Here is a 17,481-nt window from a genome sequence, read left to right on the forward strand (position 1 = left end):
GTCACGGGCCCAATGGGGAGTTCCGGGTCGTGACACTCTTAGTGCAATACGGTCCTTTCATCAAATATCTCAGATATGTCATTAAACATGGCTTGGTGTCTACTTATAACATTCCATATTAGTTCTCATAATTCATGACTAACCTTATAAATTTAGGAAACTAACATTCCTCAAATTCATCATGCTTTGGCCAAAGACTTTATACAAGTTAATCAAGAACTGAGAACAAGTGAGATACATCCCCTCATATTACTTGGTGTGATGAATCTCTCTTGACCACTCATTCACCTTCGCATGCTTCATGGCATACCCAAAAACACTCTGCTTAGGCATCTAGTCGCCTTTAGACCCGTAAAGGTGAAATCAAAGTATGTCATTCCCCATACAAAATAACTTGGTGTCTTAAGTCCAAGGACTAGTTGCACAACTATGACATGAGAACATTTTCCATAGTCACTTGAGTAAAATACCATATGGAGTTCTCATAGCAGGTCATGTTCAATAAACTTGTTCTTTAACAAGCACTTACATGTTATCCTCAAGTATCCCATATACTTCAATCTATGAGATCGATTGCTTACTGTTGTAACGTGCTGTTCTGAGAACTCGATCGCTAGACACGGGAAAAACTAGGAGTCACCACCAATCTTTTTTCTAGGTGTGATTGGTCATCTATTGACTTGATTCTAATCAACGAGATCTCAAATTAATTTTAAGTTTGTCCAGAGAATATTAAACTAGTCTATGATTTTTAGGACTAGATTCGAGAGTACGATTACGTCCAAGGAAATATTAGCACCCTTGTGTCGTCCGTTCCACGAACGATACCATTTAATTATAGATTATCCTATTGGAGCCCTAATTCTTAAATTTATTATGTTTCCTTAATTATTATTCATTTGTTTTATCCTCTATTTTATTGAAATATTTTATTTGACTTTATGGGTATGATGTGTACATGATGCATGCATGGTATAAAATTCAAATAATGTCGAACGAAAAGCCTTTTATTGAGGATATTTCTCATATCTGCCCATCATATTGGTGGCATCCAGAGATATTCTCTCACCTAGAGAATTATCCGAGAAACTTGCCTTCGCAAATTTGATTAATAAATTCCATCCTTGAGGTAATCGTACGCGTTTTAGCAAAAATAGTATTTTTGTGAATGCAGACCTATTACGAGCAAAAACCTTTTATTAAGTATATTCTTTAAGCCCTCCCATCGTACTGGTGGGACCTAGGGATATCTTTTTACCTAGAGAACTTTTCAAAGAAAACTCGCCTTCGCAAGATCCTTTGGAAACTCCCATCATCGGGACTTATACTTGTGTACATAAATATCTACATGCCATGACATTTACGATGCAATAATGATGTGTGATGTAATTATGAAATTTATTATTTTGTTTCCAAATCCTCCTATATTTCCTTTGTTATTTCTTTAAGATTTTCTCTTTTTTTATTGTTTCTTTTTATATTGTGTATATTATGAATTATGTATTTTTTTATGTTATCTAGGTGTTTATCTATCTTACTATTTAGGCTTTCTTTTTACCAAAATCATATTTAATATATATATATTTTATAATTAAATATTTATACTTTAAAGGTATTCGTTATTATGAATTTACCATCATTGAATATTTTATTACCTTTTATTTATTTTATGGCCATGAGTATTATTATTTTTCATAATTTTATATTTATCTTTTAACACCTTAAGTGAATATATATCATTTATTCTCTTACATTTACTATTATACTTATTATATTTATATTTTTGACTAATTTATTATATAATAATTTTTGTTTATTTAAAATTTGAAACCTCGAAAATTTTAAATTAAGACCCTCCCATTGTACTGGTGGAGTCTTAATTTAAATCCCGAGTCTAAGGAAAATTCTTTTGAAATTATGATTCCTCGCGTTCCGGATGAACATCCCATCATCGGTACATTATCCTTGTGGTTAATATTAATGTACTTTAAGACTCAATTTTCCATATTTTTTTTACTATTAAAGTTGTTACTAATTCTTATTTTTTTATAATTATTATCTTGACTTACCTTACCAGTTTGTAATTTATGATATTAAATATTTAGCCCCTTTTTATTACGCTCATTCATTAACCTATTCTTTATACCCTAATGTAAACATACATATCTTTATCCTATATTTTTTATATCCAAGTATGCCCCAACAACTACTCAATAATTTTCAACTTTTACTTAATTTAATTCATATTTTCTTTTATGCCAATCATCTATTTGCTTTATTCATTTATCTTTTCTTTTTATTTTTATTTTTTTATCTTTTTCTTTATCTACCTTGATCTATTACTATAAACATATATCATTTAGACATTTATTTTTATGTTTTACATATAGGTTTCATTTTTCTAAGTTTATATATTTTTAATAAATATTCTCTTAAGTTTAAGCTCTTTTTGTAGCTAGACATTTCTTAAAATATATTTTTAAGACCAAATCAACAAATAACAATAATTACTTATAAGACAAAAATTTTTGGGACGGTTGTAATTAGTCAGAATGTCATATCTTTTTCATAAAGGCCAAATCAAGCACCAATACTCATGGCAACAAAATTTGTGCTTTATTTGGTTGGAAATACATATAACTAATTTGGGATTGTTGTAGATAAATAAAATTAATTAATTTTTTTTTAAAAAATAATATTATGTGCTTTTTTTAAAAAAAAAACGATATTACGTTAAACAGAAGAAGAGGCATCACCTTGATGTTAAGAAAGAAGGCGTGAAATCTTTGCGTTTCAAAATCAGCTTCACATGTTGATTCCATAGTCCAAGATTATGTTAATTATTTCATCGTTTAAATGATTATAAGGACATTAGCTTCACGGAATCATTATTTTCTTTTGTATTATTCTGTTTGTATTAATTTCTTAACCTTAAGAATATCATCTAGAAATTTTTAGAACATTATGCTAAAATAATTTAAAATTAATCCTATATCATCAAGTAATAAAGCTTAAACATTGGTTTTTCACGCTTTTGGCATGCCTTGTCTAATAAGGACATCAACTCTAATAGGAGTTTTTACAATTGTTATATGAGATTTAGTTATTCTCTTTAAGTTAGTAAATATATTTGACAACTAATTTGCTATATTTAACAAATGAATTATCTTTTGAACTTCTAGTTTATATTGATTTATGTGAGTATCAAAACTAAATAATAATAATACATTCCAAGATATTTCTTTTTCTAGTTATTTATTTTCTCCCCCTAATGTTGGAAAATTTATTTCATCAAAATGATAATCGACAAATCTTGCAGACAGTTCTAGATATTTAATTATAGATGAAGATTCATATCCAACATATATTTCTAACCTCTTTTGAGGACCTATCTTTGTGTGTTATGATGGAGCAATTGGAACATATATTACATATCCAAAAATTCTTAAATGAAAAATATTTGGTTTCTGATCATAAAACAATTGTATAAGAGAGAATTTATAATAACTCATTAGCTTGATGCGTACAAATACTACTCCATCCAAAATGGCATGCCCCAAACAGAAATTGAGAGTTTAGATTTCATAAGCAATGGCCTTGCAATCAATTAGAAGTATTTAATAAACAATTCTATTGGATCATTTTGTGTATGAACATGAGCAACAAGTTGTTTAATAGTTATTTCAACAAATATGCAATATTCATTAAAGACTTCATATGTAATTCACTAACATTGTAAAGACGAATAGTCTTGATTACATAATTAGGAAAATGTGCTTGCAAACAAATGATTGCAAATGCCAAATTGCAAGCTAATAATAAGCATACATGTGACCATCTAGTCGATGCATTGATTAAAACTGTAAAATATCTAAATGGTCCACATAGTGGATGTATGAATCTATATATATCACCTAGAATATGTTTAAAAAATGTAGAGGATTCAGTCTCAACTTTAGCTAATAATGGCCTTATAATTAATTTGCTTTCAGAGCAAGTAGCACATGAGAATTTATTAGATCGAAAAATCTTTTGGTTTTTCAATGGATGACTACATGTATTTTCAATAATTTTTTACATCATTATTGATTCGGGATAGCCTAATTGGTCATAACAAATATTAAAATCATTAGTAAACCTTTGGTTTACTATAGCATGAGTTTTAATCATTCTAATATTTAAAACAAGTAATTTTTTTAATTTTTATATACATCTTACCCGAGATAATGAATATAATATAACGGTATTAAGTGTCTTTTTCATTTGTTATCTCAATATGATATCCATTCAGACAAATATCTTTAAAGCTTAATAAATTTCTTTGAGATGTTGAAAGTAATACATCTTCTATTATAAACTTTATTCCTTAAGGTAGTAAAATACTATCTCTTTTGAAGCTTTTAATTAATTTTGTACTACCAGATATTATATTGACATTAGTTTCTTCCATTGTCAAGTGGAAAAAAATATTTCTTGTCTATAATGTGCATTGTAGTATTGTCTATTAGACATATTTACATCATTGATCTTATATTCAACCAGATGAATATCCATATTTTTCTTTAATAAAAAAAAATATATAATAAGAAACTTACAAGATAACATAAAAGAACATTAAATATAGAATTAAAACATATAATAAGAATATATCATTTAAATATAATGAGAACATATAAAAGCATCTTTATAATAGAATTATACTAGAATATACCAACTAACTATTAAGAAATTTCATTCTGGGATATTTCCATTATCAATCAAATTGTCACGACCCGGAACTCCCATCGGGCCCGTGACAACCGTCGCTACGTCCCGATAGACACTCATTACCCCGAATGCCGATCGGAACCTTGCAAGGCTTAGCATCAGCTTCCGCATCTCCCTAGTGAGTGACAGTTATTAAATCTTGCATTTCAAGAAATCATAAGTCGTTTCCAAATCAAAATAACTAAATTTTATTTTCTGGCTCACAGGGGTATTTTGGTCATTTTTCTTTGATAATATCGAAACTCGCCAAAACATGGTGTAAAAGCTAAATATGTTCATACATATTTTAAATCAGATAACGAAAATATAAAATTACTTTTACAATGACACGTGGGCCCCCAACTAACCAATAAGATGCGAGTCTGTGAACTTATAATTTTGACAATGCAAGGTTAACTGAAGTCCTTGATGCAATCGGCTATCTACCGGCTATCCCGAACCTGAAATGTGTGGAATTGAGGGTGGTGAGATTATAAAATCCCAATGAGTAAACATACACCATCTAAACTATCTAAAGGCGAGTAAATGGAGACAATTNGTTTCATAAGTCTCCATAAAGCTAATGATCTAATTGCAGGAATGAACAAGGAGGTCAATAAGAGTAGACACTGCACCATGCTTTTATTATCTCCGGGATATATAATGAGGGAATGAATTACACTAATAGAATGTACACTAAAAGGTTGTCAAAGAACCTTTGACTCTCATAACAATTGGGTGACCATGATACATTGCTAGATGCCAATCTTAGTCTATGGAATTGAATTAATTAATTTCATAAAAATTATAATTCAATTTCATTACCAACATGTTAGGAACCTAATGGGTCACACACAATAAGTTACATTGGGAGTGTGATGATTTAAGTTGGACTTAAATCAGACACTAGGTTTTTAACTACTAAAGACTTAATTAAAATAGTTTAATTAAGTGTAAGGCCAATATTATAATTAGTTAAATATTAAAGCCTTAATTTCGAACAAATAAAGTAAATTAAATTAAATTTTAATTTACAATGACTTAATTAAAAGGTTTAATTAAGTGTTAGGCCAATATTATAAGGGGTCATAATATTGAGGCCTTATTTGCAATTTAAGAAGTTAATTAACCTAGATATAAATATCACTTTTGAGCTACTCCTCATAATACAAGTGAGACACACAAGTTAGGTTTTTGAGTCATCAGAAAACTAAAAAGAAAGCCTCACTACACACTTTCTTGAGTGATTTGAAAAATAGTTTTCCAATTTTGTGATTCGACTAAGAGGAGTGTGATTATGTGAAAGATAAGTTATTGTCCACCTTGCTAGCACAAAGGCATAGTTGAGAAAGCTCCCTCCTTATGAAAGTTCAAGTGCAATCGTTAGAGGCCAAGCATTTAAAGGGCTCAGGTTCTTTGCTCTCTTTGTGGTGTTCATGGGTTGGACAAATAAGAGGTACCATCGTGATAGCTACATCACTTGGTAAAGGTAATGTTATTTTTCTGATTACTTCTCTTCTAGTTTTGTTTGTATTAAAACCACCAAGGTGATCCATGGGTGGTGCCATGGCATGGTATGTTTAAATTTTTATTTTCCACTACATATGATAATTGTTATCTCTAAGTTTCATGCCATTCCAACATTAGGATATCGTAGAAATTTTTGTGATATTGTTATTTTACTATTATTTTTAGATTTCAAGATACTTTAGTTATTTTTAGATTGAGTTTAACTTAGAAATGTTGAGAGATCTACTTGTTAGATCAAGCTTGTTTAGTACATTGGGGTAAGGGTTGTCTCCAAAGTTTGACTATATGTATGGGTATAGAGAGATGAATGAAAATATCAAGGGAGAACCTAGATTTAAGGATGGGAAAGGAAGAGAATGTTTAGATGATGGACATATTTTCTTTATTTTGCAAGTTGTAAATGGAAATGGTTTTCAAAGAGAGACCCTAAATTACAAAGAAAATGGGTATGAGTTGAGGAAGGTGAATATGAGATAAGATATGATATGAAACAGTTTATAAGCTCAATCTATAAGAGTGTTAGCTTTAAAATTGACTCTAGTTTTGAAATAACAAAATTAAATTATGCAAAAATACTTTGAATCTAAATGAAAATGTTTTTAAACTTAAAGAATAATCCTTTAAGAGTTTTGAAGTTGGTTATGCAAAGAAAATAGCTTCAAAACATTCAAACCTTAAGTTCCAGCTCATACAATTAACCTTCTGAAAAGGAAGGATCGATTCTGAGTAAAACAGAAAGCAAAATTTCTTCTCTCAAACAAAAAAAAAATTAACCCATTAAGAAAGAAATGTCAATTCTTGAGTAAGAAGAAGCAATTTGGAAAGCCATTAGAAGAACAAGAATCGACATCGGGTGAAGCAAGTGTCAATCCAAGGAAGACAAAGGGTAGATAGAAGCATACTTTGAATGTGAAAATTGAACCCCCATAGATGCGAGCTTGATTCTAAAGAGAAAAGAACCCAAAAAGGACAACTCTAAAGATTTTAGATTGACTACTTAAGCATTAAGTATTGATCCCTAAAGTTGCGATGAGAAAAATTAAAGACTTAGAAGAACAAGGAAGAAATGGGTGAAATGGATAAGATTGGAGTGTCTAAAAGCAAGTTTGATATTCAACTTTGGCATTTGATGCAGAAGTAGAATCAACAGTTGAAGAAGTAAGCGTTGATTCTTAAGTAATAGAAAGCTACTGACTTTGAAGTGGGACAAGAAGAATTGACACTATCACGACCCGGTACTCTCTTCGAGCCCGTGATAACCCCCACGATGTCCCGATAGACATACCTTACTCGGAATGTCAACCGAAACCTCGTAAGGTTCTAGCATCAATTCTCCGCCTCCCCTGTGAGAAGCAGTTACTAAATATTATATTTTAAAGGAATATAGACTATTTTCAAATCAAAGTCAATCAAAAGTAATTTCTACCGCACAGGGTTATTTTGGTCATTTTACCCAAATTTTTTGAAACTTGCTAAAAATATAATATAGAAATGAAAAATATACATTTCATATAAAAAAATAAATCTAGGTGTCTAAATCATCTATTTAAAGTGAACTTATAACTAATAGAACTAAATAAAAATATTGGATAAAATATTTCATTTTCATATAAAACAATATTTATAAAATTCTACGTAAACAATTACTATAGCATAGTAACAAAATAAACTCATATACATAATAGCACACAGCGCCAGGGTATACAAAAATATTTTACAATGACATGTGAGCCCCAAAATAACAAAAATAAACCGGATTGTAGACTTACGATTTCTAAAGGTGCAAATCTAAAAGCAAACCTTCGACAAAATCGATTATCTACAGACTGCTCTGAACCTGAAATGAGTGAAAAGAAGGGTGGTAAGTTTTTATAAACCTAGTGAGTAAGCAATGTTCATCTATAACATCTAAAGCCGAGTAAATAGAGACAATTAAAACATGTCTTCATAATATGATTCATAACATTAAAACTCATTTCAACTATATAAAACAATTACATTTCATCAAAAATAATCAGTAAGGTTTATGACTGTCTTAAAACTTAGCTTGTGCCAAAACTCGTACTCGGTGACACCTTACGTCGGGCATCCAATTGAGTCCGCCAAGGCTGTTAAATTAACATATACACATAAAACATATTTTTACGTTTAAAAACATAGTCGTTCTTTGGCGTTGGCTGAGTTTCACCTTCACATGGTGGTTCGGCGTGAAGTGAACTCTAAACTACCTTAGGAGATACCCTCCGCGCCTCTCATACTAAGGTAAAATATAACGGGGTTTACCGTGCCCCTCTAATAGGCTGGTCCACGAAAACCCGCCCACTGCAGTAAGCTAATCAATTCAAACCATATGTCAAAACATAAATATAACACAAGTATATAGTCTCCACTTACTCAATTTCCAAAACCAGGATTCAATTTCAAACCAAATTATAAATCTCATTTCATTTAACTAACACTTCAGTTATTAAACATAATAGTTTACAATTTAAATTTATTATTTTTTAAAATAATAAAAACGAGTGTACACTACTTTAGATAGTTAAGATGATCGTCTGTTTACTCACTATAACGGGAGTACTCCTACTCTTGGTCCTCAAGTACGATATCCTTCCCCTTATTAGAGGGCTCACCACCTATACATAATACATAACAAGTAATTCAATATATTTGTGCCAAACTGTTATAAAACTATTTCAGGCTCTTTATGAATGTATGAAATTGAATGAGAAGTGTTCGAATAATCACTTCAAGATGGTGTTCTACGTAGGTTCAATTGTTGTTGGACTGATATGGTATTCGACCTAACTCGCACTATACACTGTTTAATTAGCCAAAACATCCAATTCAACACCAAATAAATTCATTGCACTTTCGGTACTCCAATAAGTCCGTATACCTCATTAGAAATCAATTCTAAGTCCATTTACTATAATTTTCTCATTATCGTTCAAGTCGTTTACTAAAGGAACTATACTTTTCGATAACCGTTTTTGATATCCGATATCACGAATCATCAAATACGAGCTAGATAACATGAAATATGATAAAATTCATATTCAAAATATTCCCTATAGAATTCGGCCAATTAGGGTTTGATGAAGAACATGTTCTTTTCTTGCTTGTTTTTCATACCGAATATCACAAAACACTAAAAACACATAGATAGCCTGAAATCTATCAAAAACCATCATCAAAACCTTCCCCCCATGATTCGGCCAGCATGCTTCCATCATGAAAACTTGAGTTTCAACCATAGAAAATGAAAAAGAAAGCATGGGTAAGGTAGATCTTAAGCTAAATCGCGAAATCTTACCTCCGATCGCTTCGTTTTTTGAAAATCCAATGAATTTCTCTTGAATTTTTCCTCCTTTGGGTTTTTCTATTCTTTCCCTCTTTGTTCTTTGGCCTCCACAGCAATGAAGAGTGAATTAGGAAAGGTTTATGCTGGTTTATTAAGGAAATTATAAAAAAAATTAAAACTTGACACGTGTCGCCACTTGATTGGCCCATGGTTAAAACTTAATAATTAAGCATTCTCTTACCACCACATATAATATCTTAATTATCCAAGATATAAAATTGATAATAGGTGAAATTCATGGGCTTGACAAGTGTCACGGTGGTGTATATTTCAAAAATTCCAATTATGTCCTTGTGGCACGTGAAATGATCGTTTTGCCCTTATGCTCGGAATTAAAAATTTTCACTTCTCAAATTCAAATTATGTTCCAACTAGTCAAACTTGGTCAAAAATCTCTTCCAACATTCTAATTTTGCCCTCGGGTGGCAAAACGACCATTTTGCCCCTATGTTATAAAAATTTTCGATTGGACTCCAAATCAATCCTCGAACTCCAAATCACTATATTATGACATTCTAAGGTTCAATAACTCTCAAATACATCCTAAATCTCTATTGGGACTAGTTCGAAGCTTTAATCAGCTTAATTGTACCACTAGGTATGATACCGACTTTTAAAAACTTTTCGAGGCATCCAAGTATGCAGACATGCTATCAAGTACATGAACAACATGGCAAGTATATTATAAAGCTGGGCTTGACAGGTTAAGTTATCTATCCACTTTTGGTGGGTAAAGTTATTCATCCACTTCTAGTACATAAAGTTATCCATTCACTTATAGTGGGTAAAGTTATTCTTAGAATTAGAATAGTGATTAATGTAAATTATTATGACAACTTCTTTCATGTCCATGACTATAATTATTAAATGATGTCGCATTCACTTTAAGGAATGGACGAATTCTTCATTAATAGCTATATAATAACAAATTCACTTTTCAATCAAGGGACAAAATATAATATATAATACATGATAGCAAAACTCATATTAAGGTTAATTTTTAGGATATAAAAACACTACAGAGGTATCAAAGTCACTTGCCTAATTTGCTACAACCAAAAATTAAAGACCAACTCTTAAAATCCTTTTAAAGTTTGAAGATGATGAAAACAAAATAATACCAACACTTTCCTGATTTGTTAAAACTAGAAATCAAAACCCAATCATTGAAATCCTTTTGAAGCTTGAAGATAATAAAAAAAATAATACCAAAACTTAAGAGATTAAAAAATCGTGTTGATAACGAGTTATGAAATATAAGTTAAAAGAACAACTATAAGAAAAATATAAGACAATGTATTTAGAGGGAATAAGAAGATTTTATTCAAGTATGTATTTACAAATGAAGTGAGGGGCTTATTTATAGGCTAATAACTCTTTATTTAGATAGAATTTATAAGATAAAGATAATGTTAAGAGATTAAATGGATGTATTAAATCTTAATCTTAATCCAATCTAATCTACATCTAAATCTAAATTTAGATATATATAATATAAATGGATATTTACAAAATATTCATAACAACAAACTAGAAATAAATAGTATGTAGTAGCCAACCTTAACAAATAAAAAAATAAAGCAATAGAGATTCAAGAATCATACCTTTTCTTAGCAACAAAAAAAAATTATACTAGAGGGAATCTCTTCACACATTAGCTCTTCCAAACCAAAAAATAAATTGTCATAACATTATAATTTAAGCATATCAAATAGCTTAACAAGTAAAATAAGATATACGAAACAAAAACAGTAATTCTATACAACCTCATGCAACTATATAAATTAACTTCATATTTATACATTCAACTAACTCTAAGCTTGTATAAGGATATTTTGTTCTTACATTACAAAAACAAATCCATTCACTTTATTTTATTTTTTAAAATTAAAAAGATATGAGCAATGATGCATGTTTGAATTTTATTCACATAATACTTGAAAAGTCCCTAAATTATTTAAGAAAATTTAAATAAATAATTATTCTTCTATTACATTCAATTAAATCTCTATATTTTTATTTTCGATCAAATAAGCACTTATAACTAACGGTTAACTAATTGTCATTAGTTAAAATATCATTTATCATTTTATACTAACGTAATGTTGACGTGGAGAGTAAAAATGTTAGATCTCACGTCATCATGTTACATTAGCATGCCATGTCATCATCCATTATGATGTGTCAGCATACCATGTTAACACCACATGGTATAAAATGACAAGTGGCATTTTGACTAATAATAATTAGTCAACCATTAGTCATAAAAATTTATTTGACTCAAAATAAAAGTATAAGGGTTTGATGAATATAAAAAAAAACTTATTTGAAATTTCTAAATAGTTTAGGGACTTTTTTAGGTATTATGTCAATTTTATTTTTAAAACCTCACTTGGAGAATAGTTAAGAAAATATTTGAAAATTGATAGCTAATTTACATATCCTACTAATTGCAACTTGCAACCAACACGATTCTTTATAGTTGTATTGTTTTCATACGGATTAGGTTAAATTATGCAATTAGTTCTTGTTGTCACGACCCGGAACCTCTCTCAGGCCCATGACAATCGCCGCGATATCCCGATTGACACTCATTATCCGAAATACCAACCGGAACCCCGCAAGGCTTACATATCAGTTTCTTTCCTTTCCTGTGAGCAATCATTGTTAAATATCGAGTTTTTAGAGAATATATACTATTTTAGATCAAAAACAATCAAAATAAAATTTTCGCCACACAGGGGTATTTTGGTCATTTTTTTTAAAAAAATTTCAAAACTGGCTACAACGTAATATACAAGTACAAAACACATAATTCATATTCAAAATGAGTTTAAAAGTCTAAAATCTTCATTTAAAACGAAATTACGGTTATTTGAATATAATAAGAAAATAAAAGAAATATTAAGGAAAATATTCTATTTTCTTATAAAACAATATTTATAGAGTTATACGTGAATAATTTTTATAGCGTAAAAGCTAAATAAATTTATACATACTGAAATACAGTAAGCCAAAATATTTAATTTAATTTACAATAACAAGAGGGCCCCCGAATAAACAAAAGTAAAGAGGACTGTGAACCTACGGTTTGGAAAATGCAGATCCAATGGTAGTCCTCGATGAGATCAGCTATCTACAGTCTATACTGAACCTGAAATGGGTGGAAAGGAGTTGGGTGAGATTTTGCAATCCCAATGAGTAAACAGACATTATCATAAATATCTAAAGGCGAGTAAAATGGAGGCAAGTTTAAACAACAAATTTCAACCCATTTCATAATGTTTTCAATTTATTTCTTAAACCATAAAATATTTGTAATTTACCAAAACAGTTGTTAAGGCTTATGTCTTTTATTAAAACAAGGCTCAAGCCAAAACTAATCCTCGGGGATACCTTGGCCGAGGCATCTAACCGAGTCCGCCAAGGGTGTTAAAATATTCACACGTGAAACACATTTTTATTTTTAAAACCAGCCGTTCCTTGGCGTTGGCCGAGTTACACATTCACGTGGGGGTTCGACGTGAAGTGAGCTCTAATACTACCCCGGGAGTTACCCTCCTCGCCTCTACAACCGGAGTAACTATATAACTGGGTTTACCGTGCCCCTCTAATAGGCAGTCCACGGAAACCCGTCACTGCAGTGACTAACCCACCAATTTTAATAAAATTTCGACAGTATAACGTGGCTTTTATTTATTTATCCAGCCTGCATAGTAAAAACAACTTACATAAATTTCCCAATGCACTCACAAAATATAGCCACATATACTCATTTCTCATAAGCCATTCCTAGGAAAATATATATTTTTCAAGTCAATTTGCAGCCTCCAATTACTCAATTTCATAATCAATACAATATATTTTTATTTGTCACATTTATTCCTAAAACATCAAAAATCCCGTTTTAATCTCGTTTTCATTTCATAAAATACATAAAGGGCATTTAAAAATAAACTCTAGATAATTTACAATAATAATAAGTTTACTCACCGTTTGTACAAACTAAAAGCTTTCTAAGCGCCCCGATCACTACTCGTCGGGTACGACTTCTTTGCCTTTTCCGGAAGGCTCTCCTCCTAGACACATTACAAAAATTTACACAATTCATCACATTGATGCTAAATCACTATATAATTAACTTAAATCCTATACTAATGCATGGTATGAAATGCAATAGCCTAAAACGGCTTAAACGCGGTATTAACCTATTTTTGGCACTTTGCCCGATAAATTGCTAACGCGCTCCATTTTAGCTCTAAATCATCCCATTCTCTCTCCAACATTTCTAACCATTAAATATCAGCCAATAACCTTCTAAAAACAACAAAATCAGCTCACTCCCTTCCTTGGAAAATTCGGCCAAAAATGGGACATTAACTCGGTTAATTTTCTACTTTGTTTTTCTATCACGTTTAATCGTTTTTCATCATTTTCTCTTCATTTTCCTTAGAATAAAATCAATTCATCATCATTGTACAGCATTGAGCATCCAGCCAAGAGTGGGTATTGTGAAAATTTAATGATTTCTTGCCCAATTTAATTTCTAAACACATTTAACTAACTAAAACTATCAATTTAACTAAAAATCAAAACCTAAAAATTTCAATTTCTCTCCCCTAGAATTTCGTCCAGCCCTTGATATCACTTTTTGATCTCTCTCCTCAAGCATGCTAAATGGAAATAAAGGCATAGGAAAGGTAGAAATCAAGCTAAAATCGAAAAATCTTACCGTTAGACGCGTAAACGGTCGAAAACCGCGAATTTCCCTTTGAATTTTCTTGTTTCTCTTTGGTTTTTCTTTTTTTCTTCCTTTCCTCTCTATTTCCTCTCTTTTTCTTCCTTATGGCCGGCCAGCACTCAAAATTTGGGTTTAAATGGCTGACTTTTCATTAAAATAATATTATTTCAATTTAAAAAATGCCACGTGTCACTTTCCCATTGGCCCATTTTTAAAATTTCATCCATTTGTTTCCAAATTTTCACCATACACTTGTCTCATATATTCATAGCTTAGATAAAATTCTCAGACTCATCCAAAGTCTCGGTGGAGTAATTTTTGAAATTTACACTTTTGCCCCCGTAAAAGTCAAAAATTACATTTTTGCCCCAAAAATTGAAAAATTGCCCATAGACATATTTTTCATCCCTTATACTCATACCATTCTCCAATTTGTCAAATTTGATCTAAATTCTCTCAAAATCTCAAATTTTGTCCGTGGGTGGTAAAATTACGATTTTGCCCCTACACTCCAAAAATCACCAGAATTAAACTTTTTCACTTCCTATCATTAAATTATACTCCAAATAGTTAATCTTGGTCAAAAATTTCACTCCATGATCAAATTATTATCTTAGGTGGCAAAATGACGATTTTGCCCTTGAATATCAAAATTTTCAATTTTACCCCAAATGAACCCTCGAACTCTGAACAATCATTTTTAGTCATTCCTGGACTATAAAATATTAAATTTCATCCTAAAATTCCTATTTGAACTAGTTCGAGGTTAAATCAACTCAAGTGTACCGTTAGGTACGATATCGGGTTTCGTCATTTCTTAGGTGCTTTCCTAGCATAATAACATGCTACTCAGTGCATGTATGTCATGACATGTATTTATAGGGTCGGATTTTACACTTGTACTCTAGTAAAGGCTGAATTTAGTCCATATATAATAATTTACAAAAATTAAATCTCTATACTTCTTAAAATTAACAATGTCAATCTAATTATTCACAGTATCAATATTATTTCTATTATTTATGTTGATATGACATTTTTTTACTTATGTGACATTGAATATAATGATCTATTAATAATGACATAGCATTTTTTTTATCTATTGTGCAACACTCTTTTCATTACTTTAAATTATGAAGCATAGAACTTCAATTATTCTCTGTTTTACAATACTCTTTTCCTAAATCCTAGAAACCTATTTGTAACACCCCCAATTTTTTATGCAAACTAAGAATGATTTACAAAATATGTGGACTCTTGAGGACTTTAATGATATGATATGTATGCCTTGTGTTTAAAAGTGTACATATTGACACTTAAGCAAATTTTGAGGAAAAACATGATAAATCCCATAGTTTGAGGTTTTAATATAAATTTGATGTCATGATTGAGAATTTATATGTATGGGATTCATTTAAGTGAATGATTTAAGGTGTAATATCAACCGAGAATAATATTAAAGTGTTAAACTTGGATTTTTAGAGTTTTTGGGAAGCTTAAAACTATTTATAAGGTTGAAGGTGTCAATACATACCCCAATGTATCGATACATGCATGGCTAAATAAACAACAAAGGCCCTATGAAGCATAGTCTACCGATACATTTGAGAATTTATTGATAGATTTGGCTAAAGATGAACATGTGTCGATATATTGTCCAAATGTATCAATATATTTGAAGCAGAAAGCACCCAGGGCCATTCTGCCCAAAATGTATCAATACATTGCCTCAAAGTATCTATACATTCACTCGAAATTAGGGCAAATGTATCGATACATCACAAGGAAAGGCAAAAACAAAAGGGGTGTCGGGCCATTTTGCCCCATTTTTTCCCTTAACTCTTTCTCTCCCTTTCTCTCTCTAGAAAACCCTAAGGCCCAAAACAGATTTTTGAAGTCATTTGAAGCTATTTGAAGCTTGGGAAACCATTTTGGAGGTAAGATTTAATGTTTTTACCGATTATTTTCCAATTTAATTAGTTAAATGCAAATAAATCTGATTTTCTCCAGATTTGGTAATTTTCCTCTTTAGCTTGGATTAAGAAATTTGGGAGTTAAGAATCGTGCAATCTAACTCCTAAGGTATGGGTTTAGCTCATTAATGAAAGATTTGAGCTTAAATGGTTGGATTGCTAGAAATTAGCTATTTTTGGAAAAAGCTGGCACTTTTCAAAAGCCAGGAACAATTAACGTTTCGATGTTCTAATGTGTTTGAAGGGAGAAATGGAGTCAAATCAATTCATTGGCAAGCTAGATGACGATTAGAGGCTAAGGATCGAAGTTTGGCAGGGAGTGCCTCCTACTATCACTGTGAGTGGGTTTAGTTTAATATGCATGTAATGCATGATGCATGAAAAATGCGTTGCACTAGTATAGATTGAAATACTTACGCCTAAATGAATGAACTTAGGCTAGGAAACATATATGTGTATATGTGAATTGTGTGCAATTGTGTGTTGTGACGTAAGCAACATGGGTGGTCTATGTTGTGTGTGTGCCTAAACTAGGATGTTTAGAGGCTATGATGAACCCTAAAAGTAGATTACCCTAGGTGAATGATATGTGAAATGATTTGATTGAATGATGCCTTGGAGATTTAGAGGCTCTTAGAACCTAATTGAGCTTAAGACGATTAAAGTTCGATACATGTGAAATTAAGGTTTGATAAGGAAATTGTGAATGATGAAAACATAATGGCCTTGTTTATGGATTTGTGTTTCCGTCAGAGGAATGAATGTGGGACATTGATTTGATTTGTGGTTGAGTGGATTTCTACCCCCTTGTGACTATTTGTGTGCTTGCAAGGATGGTGGTAAGCAGGTATAATGGCACTAATGCCTCTTGTGATTCCTGCCTGTAGTGCTTTGATGCCATCCGTTGAAATTACTCCAGGTGATGTCGACGTTGGGAGATTACTCCTGTCGATGATTTGTTCTCCTCTAGCTACTTTGGTGTTGTACGTGATTTGTTCTCTTCATGTTGCTTCGGCATGCGGGATCTGTTTCTCCATTAGCGGCAATGCTTTGAGCGTGATTTATTTCTCCGCTAGTTAGCCAACGAGCGTGATCTGACTATATCCAAGGGAGGACCACTCGTTGAT

General features: G+C 31.1%; 1 long non-coding RNA gene across 1 annotated transcript; it reads right to left on the reverse strand.

The window, feature by feature from the left end:
* Positions 7,920 to 9,675, reverse strand: LOC108662153. Its single transcript, XR_001927937.1, has 3 exons — positions 9,593 to 9,675; positions 8,844 to 8,912; positions 7,920 to 8,113 (listed from the first exon to the last, which is right to left on the reverse strand). It is a non-coding gene; the product is annotated as an uncharacterized LOC108662153 (long non-coding RNA).

This window comes from Theobroma cacao, chromosome 5, assembly GCF_000208745.1.
Source record: "Theobroma cacao cultivar B97-61/B2 chromosome 5, Criollo_cocoa_genome_V2, whole genome shotgun sequence".
In the NCBI taxonomy this organism is placed as follows: domain Eukaryota; kingdom Viridiplantae; phylum Streptophyta; class Magnoliopsida; order Malvales; family Malvaceae; genus Theobroma; species Theobroma cacao.